Consider the following 18,497-nt stretch of genomic DNA (forward strand, 5'->3'; position numbering starts at 1 on the left):
CTCACACAATGTGACTAAGTCACCAATGTTTGTTTAATAGTCCCTATGTCCTTCCAGTCACACTATGATGCCCTGGTGAAAAGTCTGACATGTTAGAATTTTAGTCACCGCTCCTGCAGTGTAAGTAATACTATGACAGGGTTCCTGAGTGACCGCTGTCACTACAAAATAGAAACTTGGCAGTATGGAAAAAACAAACAGCGGCAAAGAAGAAAGTGGCTACTGCAGCACCATCTGCATTGACCCAGGAAAGTGGGAAGAAACTATCAGCTATTTGGTATCTCCTGCCACACCTACTGCAAAAGAGTAAATGACGATCACTGCTGGAGAGAGATAGTGTGGCACTTCAGCAACCTGGTATATAAATAGTAAAAAGCAAGATAACAAAAAGGTAACAATAACAATATCATTTCTAGCTACGTAGGCACAGGAGATAGGATGACAGCATATGAAGCTCTCTGCCTGCACAAATGTGCGTGGGTGTGCGTGAGTGCATTAAGGAGAGTATGGTAGCTAGTTAGCCATTCTGACTTTGAATTTGTACATTGTATTTCCAGTCTAAGGTAGACCACATCTACATTGGCAGGGAGGAGAAGCACTCAGGGTAGCCAGAGGAAATGCTTAATACTTCTAGAATGCATAAGTGTCTTTCATGCGACTTTCCCATGCGCTAACATTGATCCAAACATTCAACAAGGGGAGGGGAAAAAATGAGCTTCGGTATCTTAGAAGCTTTTAATGCTTCCCTGTTATTACACCTGAGATCATCTACTCAGTTACACATGCACATGCACTTCTAAGAGTCTAAACACATTTTGATGGGACTTTAGCTTTTGAAAATACTAATGCAATCCCTGGATTTACAGTGTACAAGTGTTTTTTTTAAGTGTTACATCACTTAGATTTGTTAGTTGATTAGTTGATTTGTTAGTTGATGTGAATTCATTCTGTGTTTTCCAGTGGTAATTTCTGATTACTTTCTATCTCAATTAACAAGTATGATCCATAATGAATATTTCTTTGGCAAATGCACAGATGTGTGATTTTTGACACTAGCATGGATACCGTGCAGTAAGAGGTAGAGGAAATGAAACTGCATTCATATCAGTGGTTCATGAAAAATAAACAACATGTATAAAAGGGCCATCACCTCAATTTACAGTCACAACCTTGTTTATAGTACAAGTAATTCACCCTATGTAAGTTGCCTGTGGTCCAATGAGTCATAGGCTCCCCTTGGGAGACTACCATATTGACAACTCCGTTTCCAGTCACCTCCTCACAGGGCACCAACCAGTCTCCTCTATGATTGCAAGCACACTGGTGAACATGAAATTCAATAATGCGCTTGCCATGAATAATGTCAGCCAGTGAATCTGAAATGAGTGCCCTGCTGATGGTCAGCGCAGAATTTAAGGTGTTAAGGTAATTAGTGATTGCTTAACATCAGATTGATGTAATGTATTTAAGACTGCACACACTTTGCCATCTTGATTGCTGCTCTCTGGTTTTGGTTCAATGTTTTTTTCCCCTCCGGGATACTGTATCATATAAACCCAAAAGTCATCTCTCAATGACTTACAGGAAACAAAGCTAGTTATGTTCTCTTTCATGTCTCTGCGATGTTAGTGCGAACTAATATATTTTTTCATATATGCCACATATGTCAGTCAAAAGTTTTGGAATGACTTCCATCACACGCATGACTTCCAGGTGTTCTGTGCAACATCAGAGCCCATAGCACCACAGTATGAAGCCAGGTGTTCTGTGCAACATCAGAGCCCATAGCACCACAGTATGAAGCCAGGTGAACGGAATCAGCCATACAGGTTGATGCGGCATGCACGCCTCAAAAAGCCTGAATGTGAACCCCTTTCCAGCTCCAAGCTGATTACAATCCTCCAATCTCTTCACAGCTAGCAGAAACACATTAAGAGGCATTATAGCAACAGGTGTGAGGAGTCGTTTCCAAGACAACCTCTTATTATGAGAAATGCTAGCTCTGAGGAGCAGTGACCTGAGAACCCAGGCAAGTGACAGAGCGACCACAGGGAAAGAGGGATATCTTTATTACTGCTGACCTCCGTGAAGCAGTACCTGGGTGACCACACGGATATACTACTACACTACTGAAAGGCCAGGTTCTCTTGCAGAAAGGGAATTGAGGGGAGTGCTTATCAGGACCAGCTGTGACAGTCATCCAGAAGGTCTCTGTGTTCATCCCAGCTCCTGGATAAACTCCCCCTGATCTCTCAGCTGGCTGCCACCCAACTGTGGCAATCAGTTTTGGGCCACTGTCCAGATGCTTCTTCATTTACTTTTCATTGCAGAACTGTGGCTTCGCTTTGGTGCTTCCAGGAGGCTACTGGAAAATGAAAACATTGGCAAATGCATTTATATCTCCACATTCATTTATTGCTTCAAGGTGTGATTAAGACATTCTGGGACTTTGCCAGGTAATGCCAGTAAGAGTTCAATACAAAACAGAGGTAATCCTGCAGCAAAGCCCGATGATCATCCTATTGTTACAAAAGACTGTTCAAGTGCGTGTGACTTACAGTGAATCAAAACATCCTTCATCAGCTCTCTCTCCCTCCCCCTCCCATGCAACTTGATAGGTAGGACACTCAAGAATATCTAAGTAGCTGTGTCTCATAATAACAACATAGAGAGATACAACTTTCAAGGTCACAATTTATATTAAGTAAATAATTTCGCAATGTAATTACAGTGACATTAAGGAGTAAGTAGCATCTATGTAAATATGTTCAGAGACAAATTGTCTAATAAAATTACATAATTTGGGCTTTGGAACATATTGACAGTTATTGACTAGAGTTGAGGTTTAGAATTGGATTTGGGGGTATATGCTTCATGGTATATGCATTATATCAGAAGTGACCAAATACAGCCATGCCACATATTAACTTTATTATACTGATATTGAATGTTTGAATGTTATTATTATTATTTGATGACAAATGACATTTACATGTTTATCCTGGTTACAATTGATCAAGTTTACCTACAGTATGGATTCATCACATACAAAATAGGCAGGAAAAGCCAGGAAAACAAGAAAAAAAGATTGTTTCTTCAGAATTAGTCATTATCAGCTTTGCCCTGCACTGTGTCTTTTTTGGTTTCATTTACAGCAACCAGAGATTTTCACTAGCATACTGTACCACAATAGACAGCCAAAGCCTACCGCATTAAAATTTAGATCACACAAAAAGGGCTCATCATTAGTTTGGGAGGACATCCAAGTTTTCACTCTATACTTCAGGAGAGGAGAGCTATGACAGTCATGTTTGATATTTCAAAAAAAAAAATTCCCCAGCCAGGTCTGCTGCTTTTCCAGGGACAATAACATATGCTTCTTTACAGCCAAATAAGACGACAGACATTTTCAGAAGCAAGCACTAACCTACACGGGAGTTCAGGAATCGGTCAGGCCACCCGTGCTTAGACAGCAGGCTGCCTTCTCAGTATTGTCCTAATTAGCGTGGCAGTGTGGCACCACTGGGCCTCCCTGGAGGATGGTGTCTCTTCCTGTCCACTCCTGCCTGTTGATGTGTGCCACAACAGCCACACACACTGTGAGGGGACCAGTGCCTAGTGCGTGGGGCAGAGCCGGGGTTTAAGTGAGGGGATCTGCGTGTCTGCTCTCGTTGACTCCCTGCCAGGAAGGTGTTGAGGCAAAGCAGCAGGCTATAGGCTGAACCCTGCTTGGGCGGCCACGGGAAGGCCAGTCTCCTGTGAGGGCTAATTAGCTCTGATGACAAGAAAACACCATAGCTAAGGGCACATAACTGCAGCCTGAATATGTGTTTGCAGGTACGAGTTTCTTTGTTTTTTCATGTGCACATGTGACAGTGTATTGTTGTGAAAGTGGGAATATGTGAGTGCATGCATGTGTACCTGTGCATGCCTGTGCATGTGTGCTTATGCATGTGTGTGTGCCTATGTGTGTGTGTGTGTGTGTGTGTGTGTGTGTGGGTGTGTCTGCGCAGACCCAATCTGGGAAGGGAAGATAAGCCTGTAGTTAATGTACTTACAGCCAGCCTGCCATTCTAAGAGCATTATCTGCATCCCCTTTCTGCCAGATTAGAGTGCCTATCCAATTACAAACAGCTACTTTAACAACACACTGGATTTAACAACAGCTGGATCCGGTGGCAGCCACATGTGGAGATTCCACCCCAAAATAGCCTAATTTTTCACATTCATTTTTGTGTCTGTTCAAGGAGTCCCCAAGAGACTCATGCCCATTGAATTAGAGAGGTGAAACAAAACTCAACTTCACAATCAGCCCTTGAAGTTTAGGCCTGCAAATAATGTGTAGATCTATGGAGTTTTTAGTACAAACAAGATGGTATATAATGAAGCAGAGGCTGAAGATGGAGCAGGTGTATTTGTTACACGTCTTTAAGGAGAGATTTACCAAACTACAGCTATTGCATAATTTATTTACAACTGCAGCAAGCAAATCCTTGTCTGTTTTAATCAGTCTTTGGATAATCCTTGATTATGCTGAAAACAGGTAGGGGTAGCATATCCTCAATCCCCGATTTAATGAAGGATCGAAAGGAATTACATGTAAATGGATATAACAGCTATAGATGCAGCTATAGAACAACAATACATATAACACTGGATAACAGCTCTGCCCATCTCACTTGTACCAAGAGTCAAACAATTCTACATCAGATCTAAGTGACTAAGTGGAGGAGAAATGACCACTGTGCAAAGTCAAGCACATACCAAAAGTTAAAAAAAAAATGCCCCCATGATACCTGTCAGCTCACATCCCAGCCTGCTCAAGGTAAGGCAGCTGTTATCTCCTACACAGAAGATTTGCAGGTAATTATCCTAGAGTGGTAGTCCCACACATCTTGATTGAGTTCGTTTCTAAGCGGACATAAATAATTCATCACTCACATTCTCCCCGGCTCAGCCCCTGCAGCAAGGCCTCTCCTGACTGCTTAGGGAACAAAACGCATGGAGGAGTCTTCAAAACCCGCTGGCATGCACCTGCCACACAAGGCAGCCCCAAAAACCCTCCTCGACAAGATGACTCGTGTTGTTCAGATTAAGAGACAGATATTTCTCTGTGGAGTCACTCTTCCCACAGAACACAACATGCCGTTTACATTTCGCCAATGTTTTCCTTTGTTGCCTGCTGTTTCCTATATAGTATGCACTGCTTTTATGCGATTACAAAGTCCGTTGAACACTGCTGCCTCTGGTCAAGTGATCATAAGATTTAAAGAAGTCAGAGTACACACAATGAGTGGTGCTGTACACAATGTCCCATATTGATTGAATTGAGTGAACCCGTGTTAGGCTACACTTCAGGAGTTTCCATTTTGGAATTTGATTCTGAGTGTGTTCTCCTGTCTGTCGCATTTTCCCCTCTAATGTTTATTTATGGTGGCCACAAAAACAGTTTTAATAGTCTTAAAGCATAGCATGCTGCTTTGCAGAGGCTGTATAATGGGTAATTGTCCATTTGCACACATAGGGTGTTCTGAGTGTTTCTGAGAAATTCTAAATGCAATCAGACAAGGACGGAAATGCCATCTGCTACCTATGTGTCAGTGCAATATATGTCGAAAACAGATGAAAGCTACAGTACATGAAAAATATCCCTTGTGGAGGATAAAATATCACTAACATTGTGATCTAATGCACAACTTAACAAAGAGCCCATTTAAAACCACAACTACAATTACAGCCATGACAAGAACAACAAACCTACAGGATTTTTTACCATTTTTTTTTTTTACTGTTTCCTTTACTATTTTACTGTTTCTAGAGAGAATACTGAGAATGATCCATTCTAAAATGTTTTGTAAGGACAACATCGGAATGACGAAGCACTTTCTGTTGTATTGCTGACATGATAGATGCAGAAGTGATACCTTTGCAGTGTGAGGCATGGACCATAAACTGCATCTATAAATGAACATTTACTTACACCTTAATTTTAACCTTCTGCTTAAGGACTGCTATGTACAACATCATCCTAATGGTAATTTAGGAATTAAGAACCACCCAAAACATGTTTGCTTTTGCATTGGAGTTACAGTCTAGTAATTCATGGAACATTATGAAATGCTGAACATTTTAAACACAGAAACACAATCTGTAGGTGAGTTTTCTGTACCTTACAGCACACAAAGCACAGAACAAAGTTTGTAGAAATGTATTGTGAGGCCTCTGTGCGCTCTTTTAGAAAATAACAACATACTGCTTAAAATTAATGCTGGAGCTGAGAGTATGATCTGATGTAGTCATGAAAAACTGTACCTTTTACAAGTCAATCAAAATCAGTTGTACATATCTGTATACTTGCAATTCTGCACAATTCAGTGGTAAACACTTTAATTAAATTAGTGATGATACAAATCCACCTTGTTGTGCAGATGGGTAAAGTATTGTAATATTACATTCTTCTTAAAGGATTGTTGTCAGTTATGATAATTAAATAGAAATGACCAAACTGCTCGTTATAACGTAATGCCATAATTCAGTAAAACACTTACGTAGTACTCTACACCACATCTTATGTTGTCAGTACTTGCTAGCCCCAGAAATCCTAATAGACTAATATCCCCCGCTATCTTTTGTTGCAGACTGGGCCTTTCCAATGATATCAAAGTGTTGCATCAAACAAACGGTCTCTAAATGTTGTGGCATGCCTTGGCATACACTGGGCATCTACACTGAGCATGTTCTTTATATTAGGTTTTAACACAGACGTCCCATTTTAGGAAAATGTATTTTAATATCCGTTCCATGTCACAATAGTAGCATTCCAATTTGTTCAGCCTTTCACTAAGTAGGTTCCCAAACGTGTTCTACCAAATGTACCATTCGCAAACGTGTACCGTACTCTGCTGTCCCGAATAAAGGTGTTCAAAGTATTACTACTATTGCAACTACTGCAACTACTGCTATTAGGAACAGTCGGTTATAAAGTTCGTGTGCTTACTTTAAGAAAGAGTAGTGGATTACATTGGATATATGCCATATGGTCAGAAAACGAGTCGATTGTGGGGTGGGGTTAAATTTACGTGGACGTGAGCTAAAGCCTTGTTAGAAACTATGAGTATGGTAATCCATGATTTGTTGTAGTGCGCAAAAGTACAGTAACAGTAGCTTTCTGCAATTAGACTTCTCCATTATAAATACCTTGGGACGTGTAGTGGACATTATTAAACCACTCCCACATTGATCGAATCTCAGCGGAAACCATACGAATGCAAAGCACAAATAATAATATAAAAATACAATAATCATAAGGAAAAACATTTCCTCACGGAGACAATGTGTGAAGTAATGGCACTACCTCTTTTACAATATTACAAAAAAAGAACACAGAACGGTGCACTTCTTGTGCAAAGAATGAACCCGAGGCATAAAGAATGAACACAGAAATCAATGCTGCAGCGAATGAAATATTTACGAACTCCGCGTTTTGCAATGATTTTAAGACTTCCTCTGCAGGGTGTAGGCTATCTGAAATTGAACTCAAAGGACATTCTGGAAGCAAAGACCCGGAAAAGACCACCAAATCTATTGAAAAGAATGCCTATCGATCCAGTATTTTATCAGCGTTATTCAATAAACAGTACACGATGTGTATTCATGTAAATAATGTAAATTAAACATCAAACAATACGTGATACAGCTGCCGAGGCTTGGAACAGGCACGTTTATTTTCCATAATAGGGGATGGAATACCGCTTATCGGTAACATGGGAAGGCGAAGAGACATTGTATAGGGGGGCCGGCCCTGTTGATACGCCATCTCCCACAACCTGAGAACACATATATGCACAGTGATGCACAGGATATATGCACATATATGCACAGAAACCATGACCACGTCGCGACGCAGACACAGAGGCTGTCTCCTTAGGACATGGTGCTGAAACTAGCTCACGCCTTTTTTCCAGCATGACCAGACTGTCTTATCCCCAGCGAGAGAGTACAGTTGTAGCTAAAATCTACCACAAGGGCCGGGCCTTAAAGCAATATGTCTTCAAAGCGACTCAGTCAGACAATAGACATCACTTCATTCATCAAGCAGTTCCGAGAAAAAAGAGACATGCAAGAATGATCGCGTTACAAACCTTGCTGAGAAAGCGAAGCAGCGCTTCCGTAACCGTCCTTAATCTTCTGAATTATGGTTTGCATCCAGTGATCGTATATTGCATCCTACTTCTCCCTCTCTCTCTCCTTCTCGCTCTCTCTCTCTCACACACTCTTTGTTGCTCCCTCCCTCCTCACTATTCACACTCTACCACTTCAAGCTTTCCCCAAAGAAGGGTGTTAAAAATAACACAAAGCCTGCACGAAACTGGCATGTGCGTGCATTTTCTAAATTTAAACTGTACTGCATATGTACCAGATCGAATCGTATACATTTAAGAGCGAAACATTCAGGAAATAACTTTCAGCGAGTTTACCCTTGAGGGTGACCTGTCTTTGCAGGTATATGAAAGGACACCTTATCAAGGATGCGCATGCATACCCACTACGAGACTGAAGAGCCACATCAAACATATTGCATTGTGTGCCTCTCCCAAGGCATTGCCTATCTATTTTTATGAGCAACATATAGCCCAAATACATGTAACATAATTATATAGCTATTTATTTTAGTTATTTAATATTACATTTGTTTTTGTATCTTCAGGCAAAATGAAAGCTGTAGCATATAAGTAATACATAAAAGTAACATAGAGAGGTATGAAGTACAAATATCAATCATGGAATACTTTAGTTGAAAAGCTTAACTTTATACAGTAGCATGTACAAATATGCAGCTACTACCATGAAAGACACTATCCAGTCAATGAGTCAACTGATAACACATGCAAATGTAATATATTCTTTACATGTGGTGGTCATGACTCCACAGCTAATAACAACCTCCCAAAATTGGTTATCTAAACCAGCACAACTAGGCAGTATATTAATGTAGTTTTGCCAGAGTAAAATTAAAGCATGAACATCCTCCCTTGTGCACTGAGATGGCTCTGACTTTTCAGTGTTCGATTGCTAATCGTGCCCATTTTCAGGTACAGTAAGGGTAAAACTCTGGATTGGCTTGGTTTCTTCAGCTCTACAACGCCCAGGACAGAACACCCATCCTGAATGCTCAATCTCTTCACCAGCCAGGATGAAACCTCCTTTTCTCTATGCATGTGTTTTTTTTTTCATTTTGTGGATAGTGCCCAAATCTATTATTTGGGCTTTTTATCTGTCCTTGTACCCACTCATGAAATATGTAAGGTAAAACACTGTGTTGTCTGTTTGCTTCACAAGGCGTCAGTCAATGGGAGTCCTTCAGCAACAATAGCTTTCAGTCTTTGTCATTGAAATATATTTAATCATGTTTTTTTCCAGGAACTGTTTTCATCATGGCCATTGAGATGTGAATGAGAGGGAAAGGCACAACACTTCGTACGGCATTTAGAAAGATACATGCCAATTAGACCTTTGATCTTTTGCGACCTTACGGTATCACATTTATTCAATCAAAAAATGTGGAACTAAATACATCCATCTGTATTTCAGTCTAATATTATAAACATAAATTGCTTGAATTATAGGAAGAAACTATAAAGCAATGTATTCAATGGGCTTGAAAAGGAAATAGGTAACAAACAACAGCGACTCCAAGGAAACATGGAGTGATTGCAATTTTTTCTAAACATATCACACTATATCCTTCAACTTTACAATTTCCTTAAAATGTCAGACCATTTAATTATATGCCAATTTACCGCATGTTGTTGACATTTCTGCTGTAACCAAGTAAAGGTCTTAAGACATGGCATTCACAACTGGTGAAATACTTGAGTCCAGCACAGTTCAAATTATTGCCATGCATAGTTACAGACTTTCTGATTTACTGAAGAGATTGAGACCCAAACAGCTTTGTGATTTCTTGAACAAAATATGGACTAATAAATTTTTAGGAGTGATTTGATACTGAGGAATACTGAAGAATTCCTCGCTTACTGGGGAATAATGCTTCTTCCGCTTCCTCTGCTTAAAGAGGAAAAAATACTTTATACAGCCCTGTTTTGTAATTGCCAATTGTACATTGTCTAACCACTACAGCCTCTGCAGGAGCCCTGAAACAAGACTAATGCAATGATTTGTACCACCCATATGAAGCCAACAGCTATTTTTCACACTGCATGTTACATAGTGCACCAGAGTGAAGTGGGTGGTCTTTTGAGGACAGATACTATTCCACAGATGTCATTCTAGCAACTCGCAAGCACCTGATGAATTGTAGTTTGCTTGAAAATTGCATGACAGGGAACCCTGGCCAACCTATCCATCTCCAAAGCCAAAGCCAATTTGATAGACCAGGGATACAAACATATGTACATACAGATACATATCCATATTGGCTGCTGTTGGACACACTAGTTAAGAGTCAGGTACCTATAAGTGTAAACAGTACATGTACTATCTGGAACTAGAATTTGAATATCTGCAGATATTCCCAAAACAGGTGCATGTCTGTACCTGGTACAGACTGCAGTGAGATTGGGATCAGCTTAGTTTGTTAACATCCCACAGGAGTGGTGAATATGCTTCATGAATATGTTTAAAATTTATAAGTTGCTGTCCTGATTTTTTTTTTTCATGAAGTGATGTTTTTGCCTTGAATGTATTGAAGCCATTATCTTGAAAATATTATGTATGTGTATGACTTTATTCCTCCTGAGTTGAAGGGGAAAGGGTTATTTATCGAACACCATGAAGCAGTGGAGGTATTGCCAAAGCAAGGGCCCAATGCCTGGAGCTGGAAAGACCAGTAATAATGTATGAAACTGGGGAGCAATAGATCACAAAATTGTTTTGGCCTTGGTAGTGTTGTGTTTCAGCCTTTCTTGAAGGACATATTTAGAGGCAATGCAGTCAACCACTTTCCGCAGCATTCAGTACAAAACCCATGCTGTTGTGAATTGCACAGTACTGCACACCTGAGCGCACACTTACTAATATAAAAGGTTTATGCATAATGACAGTAATTGGGGGGGAAAATGAAAAAAAAAACAATCCCACAATCACATTATATGAAAGAATGTAGGAAACATTGGGTAATATGTCTTCGGGATACTGATTGTTTAGCTAGTGCGAGGCAATGTGGTCTGAATTGTTTGTTGTGACTTCAGGAGAGTTTCTAGGATGTATGGGACCTTGACAACAACACTGTGAACAACAGCAGGACCAAAATACTTTCTATAAAGTAGAATCAAGCCATTTGTCTATACACCTATCAGTCATTAAAGTCCCAAATAAAGGATGTGGCCCTCCTGGCACAGTGTCATTTTAAAGAATGGAGTAAAATAGCTATTTAAAATTTTGACAATTAGTTTAGTATTGAATGACATTGCATCAAACCTTAAACAACATACTCTGAAAAGTCATCTGCTTTTTGCAGTCCTAACCACAACTAAATGATTCATTCTCTAGCTATTTTTAGTGCATTGCTAATTAAAAATGCACACCGTTGAATTTATAGTGGGAAGGGGTAGACTGAGTTTAAAGATTGAGATCAAGGCTTTGGAAGTGAAAGGTGAGAGCAAGGATGTATAAGTGGTATTGTCTGTAGTTGAAGCCTCTCCTTAATTTTCCTGCAGCTTGCTACTAGCTTTATTAAAAGGCTGTTTAGGTATTTGGATCATCCGCTTAAGAGATTATGCTTTTAGCTGTAATTAAATCTTGGGTGTGTGACTAAAGGAATAGTTGCATTCAATATACGAAATTAAGCCATACAATATTTCAGCTTCACAGATCAGAAAACAGATCAGTCCCATGGAAATGTTCATTACAGTTTCAGTAATGCTCTACAGCACCAGTACAACTTGAATGCAATGATTTCTTCATATTTGCAAATTTTGACAGCCAAAAAGGACTATGAAAGTAGGGGGAACAAAATTCTGTTTATATAGTCAAATAAAACACAATAGAAGACAACTTCAGGCTTGCATTAAAAAATACATCAGTTGTTCAGATCTAATTAGGTGGATGCTGAGAAATCACGAGAGACTCACATGCATTATAAATTGCATTATTTCAGTTAACATAAGATAGGAGAGTATACTTCCATACCCAACGGACTGAACCTTTCTGTTTATTTGTCTAAAGGTCCCAGGAGCTCTCTAAATGTTTTTTCTCTTCAACTGAGAACATTCTGCCTGTTGAGTGTATTTTTCTGTTGCTCTTATTGAAATAATAAAAGTGCAAAGACAGTGTCCCTTGGACTAGAATGCATATTAAAGTAAGATGGAGGATGACACATTCAGTCAGCAGTTGTGAATGGCATACATTTGATAATTCAGTGGAACAAAATGGAATCAATCTTTTTATGTAGATATGATTCATTTGCTTTTCAATGTAAAGAAATACAGTAGTTCATATTATAAGCTAAGTGCTGTGTATAACTAAAAACACATAAATATAGTTATATCACGGTGGAGATTCAGAGTCTGGTGAATTTGCCTCTGTGGTTAACTCTTGGCAGAAAGCCATGGCAAAACAATACAGTTAGTCTAGTGTTTATTTTGTGAATGTACATAACCTTTGTTTTCAGCTGAGGACATTGACATGCCATATAAGTGCTTGATAAAAGCTTTCATTGTGGCAGTATTATGAGAACATCTGTTTGGCAGGGCCAAAGCAAATATACCAGGCAGGTGGTGTTCTCTTCAGAGTATTCTTATCTAGCATTTTTTTTTTTTAAGTTAGGTGGCAATCAAATCCTTTGAAAATCAGTAAAGTCTGTGACTATCATCTTTCAGTCTCAGGTGCAGCTGAGGTTTGTGAAAGTGTAATGAGGCCATGTGATAGGACAAGTCTAAAGGGGGAGTGAAAGTGACATCAGCGGGGTAACCCTAGACCAACTGTAATCCTAATCCAAGGGAGAGAGTTCTGAAAAACTGAGTCCTATGTATCACCTCTATCTGTACTTAGTGTCTGAAAAATCTTTATTATAGACCACATGTCATGGCCATAGCTTCACTAGCCAGGATTCATTTCAAGGTCATAAAATCCTGTCATGGCAATTTCTACAGCAGACTTACATCCTCTGCTTGTGCTCAGTTTTATTGAGGAATGGAAACAAGGAAAAATCTGCCACACCAGGTACCCCCATGCTTCACTCTCTCTCTGTGGATTCCAATGCTTCCAAAGCAATCTATATATGTGTATATGTCTATATATCTATATGTGTTTTCTTTTTTGCAATTTCATCAAATGACTAGGATTATTGTTTGTGTAGATTAAAGTACAGAACCTTGAAACAACACCAGCTACAGTAATAATATTTCATTATTTTATTAAACAATGAATAAATGCATTTATTAATTAAGACATTTATTTTAAATAAATAATAAACTGTTTATCAAGATGGACTCCACACAGCAATTAGGATGTAAGAAAAGTTGAAACAAAACTAAAGAACTCAAAAAATGGACTGATTAATTGATTAATCAGTCCACTTAATTAACTAATTGCTACAGTCCTAATGGTTACACTTTTTTCAATGAGTTCTCAATGAAGTCTGCCAAAACCAAATAAATATATCTGGTTTTGTGATGGTTGGAACCCCCCAAACTTTCTGTTTAGATTGCCAATTGTTATTCAGGCTATAGTTTGGCTTAGACTCAAAGCTCCCTTCATTACATTACATGCATTTAGCAGATGGTCTTATCCAGAGCGACTTCCATCACAATGGAACATTAACACATCGGTGATTCTTTGAATCACAAGTACTGAAAGAAAATGGTTTTAGATTTTAAAGTTCTTTTCACTTTTTTGTTAGGTTTAATTAGCATTCTTGAGTCTCACTCTCACTAGTCTTATTACCGTGCCCCTGAATTTTCTCTCACTAATAGGACATACCAATATGGGTATAAAATGCAACAATTAGCAAAGTAATCATCATTGTCTAAGTGATAGGCATTAAAGTACGCCAAATGCACCAGTTTGTATGCTGTGAGAAATAGATTACATGCAAATGGGTATAGCACAAACCTATGAGAACCAGCACCTGCAGCAAACCTGCATGCAGAGTCAATACCATCAAAACCCATTGAAGAGGCAACTGACTGCAGACCTCGGCAAATGACAAAGGAGAGGGAGCAGCAGCAGCAGCAGCAGCAGCAGCAGAAGGTCAGTGCAAGAGAAGCAGTGAAAGCGAGGCAGATTTCGTGCTAATGACAGTCTGGCGGGCTTCCAATGCACCTGTGGAAAAAAAGGAGACAGGCGACAAATGAGGACTTGAAACCCATGTCAAGGCACTAAAGCATAGTTAGCCCAACACCTGTGCTGCTGCTTCCCTTATTTGAGCAGGTGTGTGATTTGAATTAGAAAAAAAAAAGAGATGTGTACCTGGCAGAACCTGCTAATTAACTTTACAGTTACTTCAAACCAATATATGTTCAGTCATTTTGGCCCCCTGAAGGGTGACCTTTCGGGTAATTTCAGCACTGGGCTGAGGTGATCGTGTTTATTCAGAAGATTAATAAAGCAACATGGTTCTCTCTGCTCATTTAATGAGGTGGTGGTTCATGGTTGATAAATCTTGCGCCTGTGGCCATGGGGAAAAATGTTAAATTAAGAGCACCAATTAAATCAACACTGTTGAGTCATAAAGTACATACCCTACACAGAGCAGCTTTGAGGACTTAACAGGGACACAGCAGTTATCTGAAATACTAAGCACTGACTCTCTACAGACTTTGAGGGGCTCTTTGCTTATACCCTTGAGCAAAATTCTTAGACTGAAATGCTTCCATAAATACTCAGCTGTATTGACTTTTTTTCATAAAAAATGTGAGGTGTGCAAATCCAAGCAGATAAAATAAATTAGCATCAAAAGCTACCAAAGTCTAGAAAGATGACCAAGCAACAAATACAGAGGTATTGGATTATATGCCCCTGTGAAATTTCCTGTAGTTGTAATGAATCCTTTCAGTGTCATGTTTCTAAAGATAGGGTGCAGGACTTCTCCAAGGACAAAAACATTACTTGCCTTAGATTTCCACATCCCCCAGCTCCTCTTAGCCACATTGTCCTAGGACAGCGTGGTTTCCCCAGTATTTCTACACACAGCTACAACAATCTACAACAATCATCCATCGTTTGTCACAGAAACACATTCACAAATTAATCAGTTTATTGCCATGAAAAAAAGTTTTATCACTATCAATGCACAGTAGCTTGTTGTGAGAAGTACAGTAGGTATTGCAAGCAAGAGTAGTCCCACTGTAGTTTATGATTCATCATGTGTGACCTTAAGCTTTGTGTGTGTCTGTGAATTTATTTTTAATCAAAATTATTTACATAAGCACAAAACATAGAGTAGGAAACCTCAAAATGGACACAACTTGAAATCCTATTAATATAGTGTTGCCTTAATTTTGCAGTGGTCATAACAAAGTGTCATGACTCATGACCCTGGTAATTTCAACACTTAAGCCACTTTAAAGACAAGGTATATTCAAATAGTACTGATTACTAGTTATCACTTTAAAATACATCTAAGGGCAGAAGAAAATTTGCATCAGACTTTGGAAATGGTATATTTATCCCTGTTATAGGATATGGCCCTACAGCACATGTATATTCCAACACCGTAATGATTTCTTAGCCAGGCCTGATGGCTTTTCATTGGATATTGATTTCCAAGGTGCATTCTGCTCGAGATGACTCGTGACGAGTTGACACTGCAATTGGAGAGGCAGGTTTGCTCCACTCAGCCCATTCCTGTGACTATACAGGTGCTGTCAGTTCCCAGGTTGCTGGTGACAGGCAACTTGCAGTAAGAACTGGCAGATAGATCAGGAGTATCTCAGTCTACAGAATCCTACCAGCAGTGTCATGAGGGCCCTTTGGTCTGTGTCCTAATTACACCCAATTTCTTGGTGTCCTTCACTGTATTACATAAGTCATGGGTCAAGAGGGACTTCTCTAATATTGCTAGGTGCTATCCAAAGTTCTTGGTGGCATTGACTATACTCGTGTGACAACATGTGCGCTGCAAACATTTTACTGTGTTAATGTTCTGGTGGCAAGTGATGAAACCTTGAACCACATCAATGCTGTGGCATGTATGCACCGGCATACATAACAGCCCATCTGCCTGCATACTCAACGGCTGGTGGATGTACCTTTCGCATACTGTCAGAAAGGGGCTGTATACACTGAGAAGGTTTGTGACATTATCATGGCTTGTTGTGTTCTCATTAATATGGCTGTGCATAGTACAATGATCATGTTGGCTGAGGACATGAGGCAATGACAATGAAATGCTAATGGACTTTCCAGTGGTGGCCCACAACATCGCTGCTGTTCAGCAGAGGTCAGCAGGCATATGATACTTATCAACTTTATTTCTAAAAACCAGTGTAACCAAATATCACACACAAAAAAAATTATTAGTGTTTTTATTTCTTTGTATGCAAAATCTGACCTCTCTGTGTATTTTTTTTATTAAACTCACTGAAGCAGTGAGAGCCAAGGGGCCTAATTAGACAGTTCTCTCTCTCAATGATTGCACACACAATGATGGACACTTGTTAAAAACTTTCTTAAATACTTTGTCACTACATCAATCATTCATTAGTGGTGGTAGGTCATATGGCAGATGGACTTTGTCTTCATTATTATTGTGTCATTAAGGATTCTGAAGTAAAGTCGCATCAAAAACCAGTGAAGAAAGACTCGGTGATAACTACTGGTGTATACATGTGTATTTGTATTTTCAATTCAGAAATAAGTAATACCCTGTTGTAAAACAAGTTTTTCAATAGTAAAAAAGTGATATGTAAAAGTGCATTGTGTCTTGTTATTCCAGTAACCCAACAAAAAACAAAATACTGTGGATTAAAGTGAATGTCAAACAAAAAATATCCTCCACATTAAAACCAGATAAAATTGCCTCAGACAGTGACCTCTTGTCATTTCCTGATTTCAATGATAATTTATCTTAATGGGAGGAAACACTGTCTGGAATGCATTTGGTTTCACCATACTTCTCCAATATTTCAACTGCTGAATGCTATGCCACATCTTGCATCATATAAAATATGATGACTACTTTGGACCAGTTTGTTTAAATTATTAATAGTTATCTATAATAAACAGAGCAAAAACCCCTGCCTATACAAATCTAGTAAAAAGAATGACACAAAACTATGCATTTTATGTCAGATTTTAATCAACATCCATCTAGTGCAATCAACATGGCAGAACAAATGCAAATGCTATGAAAAATGATGAGATAAAAAAAAGAAAAATAGGAGAAATTGAAACTGCCCAAATTATTTTCACCCCACACCAATCTCGAGGTCTCAGGAGAGTGATTGCTTTCTCTGAGCCCGGGCTGAAACCTGTAGCCTCTGCAAGGTGTACAGATAAATCATGACTGTGGGGCGGACAACCTCAATCTTGGGTAGTCACGGCGAAATGCATCCGTTCCTTTTCATCTCTGATTAGGGGCCCTGGCATCATCAGGCAGATGCCTATCACCCGCCTCCTCACTGACACAGCCGCCAGTCAGGCGCCCATCTGTGCACCCCCAGCCAGTTCATGACTGGATCAGCATGCAGGGTCCTGCACTCTTCAAGTGAAGAGTCAACGGTCCCACAGCGCTGCCAGAGCTATCTGTGTGGGTGCACTGCGAGGCCTTTGACCGCTTAATAAAAATAGATGAGACTCATCTTTAAGACAGAGCTATTGTGTCGTGCTTCCTCTGTAGCAATTATCAAAGTGTGTTCAGGAGATGACTGACCCTTTTTTGATTAATTTTTGGCTTTGGTCAATTATATGTAATTGGCTGGTGGTTATGGTGTACCTGAGTACGTGGGAGATAGCATTTCAATGGTCAAAAATACAAGGATCAGCTGGGGGCTTCTTGTCAATCCTGCCTTTGTATCCCATAGAAACTCATTTTACTGTCATTCTACAGCTTTTTATCCCTTTGTACAATTTACAGGACCCCATCAGGTTAAACTTTTGCTTTCTGCTTTTTCTCAACTACTAATACTTCTTGTATTGCAGCTCTGAAATGTGTCACCACTTGTAGTCTAAACACATTTACGATTACACTATTTCAGTTTTTCACACATCAAATCTGATATTAGAGATTACAGCAAAAAAAGATGAATCAGAGCCTTCTGGAGTGTTGATTTTGTTCTTGCTACACAGAATCAGGACAGATTCGGGACTGGATGCATGAGTCCTATCTGCCCTGATGCACCATCAGAGAATTGTAAGTAGTCGTCTGGAATTACTAGTCCAGGGGACTTATTTAACAACATGTGTATAGAACTTCTATTACAATTGTTCACATGCAGACAATGTAAAATATGTGTTCACCTGAATTATCAATCGTGTGTAAAAAACACATACGTGCTTATTTGTATATTATGATTGAAAAATCCCATGTGCCCTGA

The 18,497-nt window shown here is 39.4% G+C and overlaps 1 protein-coding gene across 1 annotated transcript in view; it reads right to left on the bottom strand.

Moving 5' to 3' along the window:
- cplx2 (complexin 2) overlaps nucleotides 1–8,277 on the bottom strand; it is a 42,130-nt gene extending 33,853 nt beyond the window's left edge. The window contains exon 1 of the mRNA XM_036548684.1: nucleotides 8,142–8,277. The gene's annotated coding sequence lies outside the window, so the exon portion shown is untranslated. The remainder of the gene's footprint in view (nucleotides 1–8,141) is intronic.
- Between the last annotated feature and the right edge of the window lie 10,220 nt (nucleotides 8,278–18,497).

This window comes from Megalops cyprinoides, chromosome 16 (genome assembly GCF_013368585.1).
Source record: "Megalops cyprinoides isolate fMegCyp1 chromosome 16, fMegCyp1.pri, whole genome shotgun sequence".
Taxonomy (NCBI): domain Eukaryota; kingdom Metazoa; phylum Chordata; class Actinopteri; order Elopiformes; family Megalopidae; genus Megalops; species Megalops cyprinoides.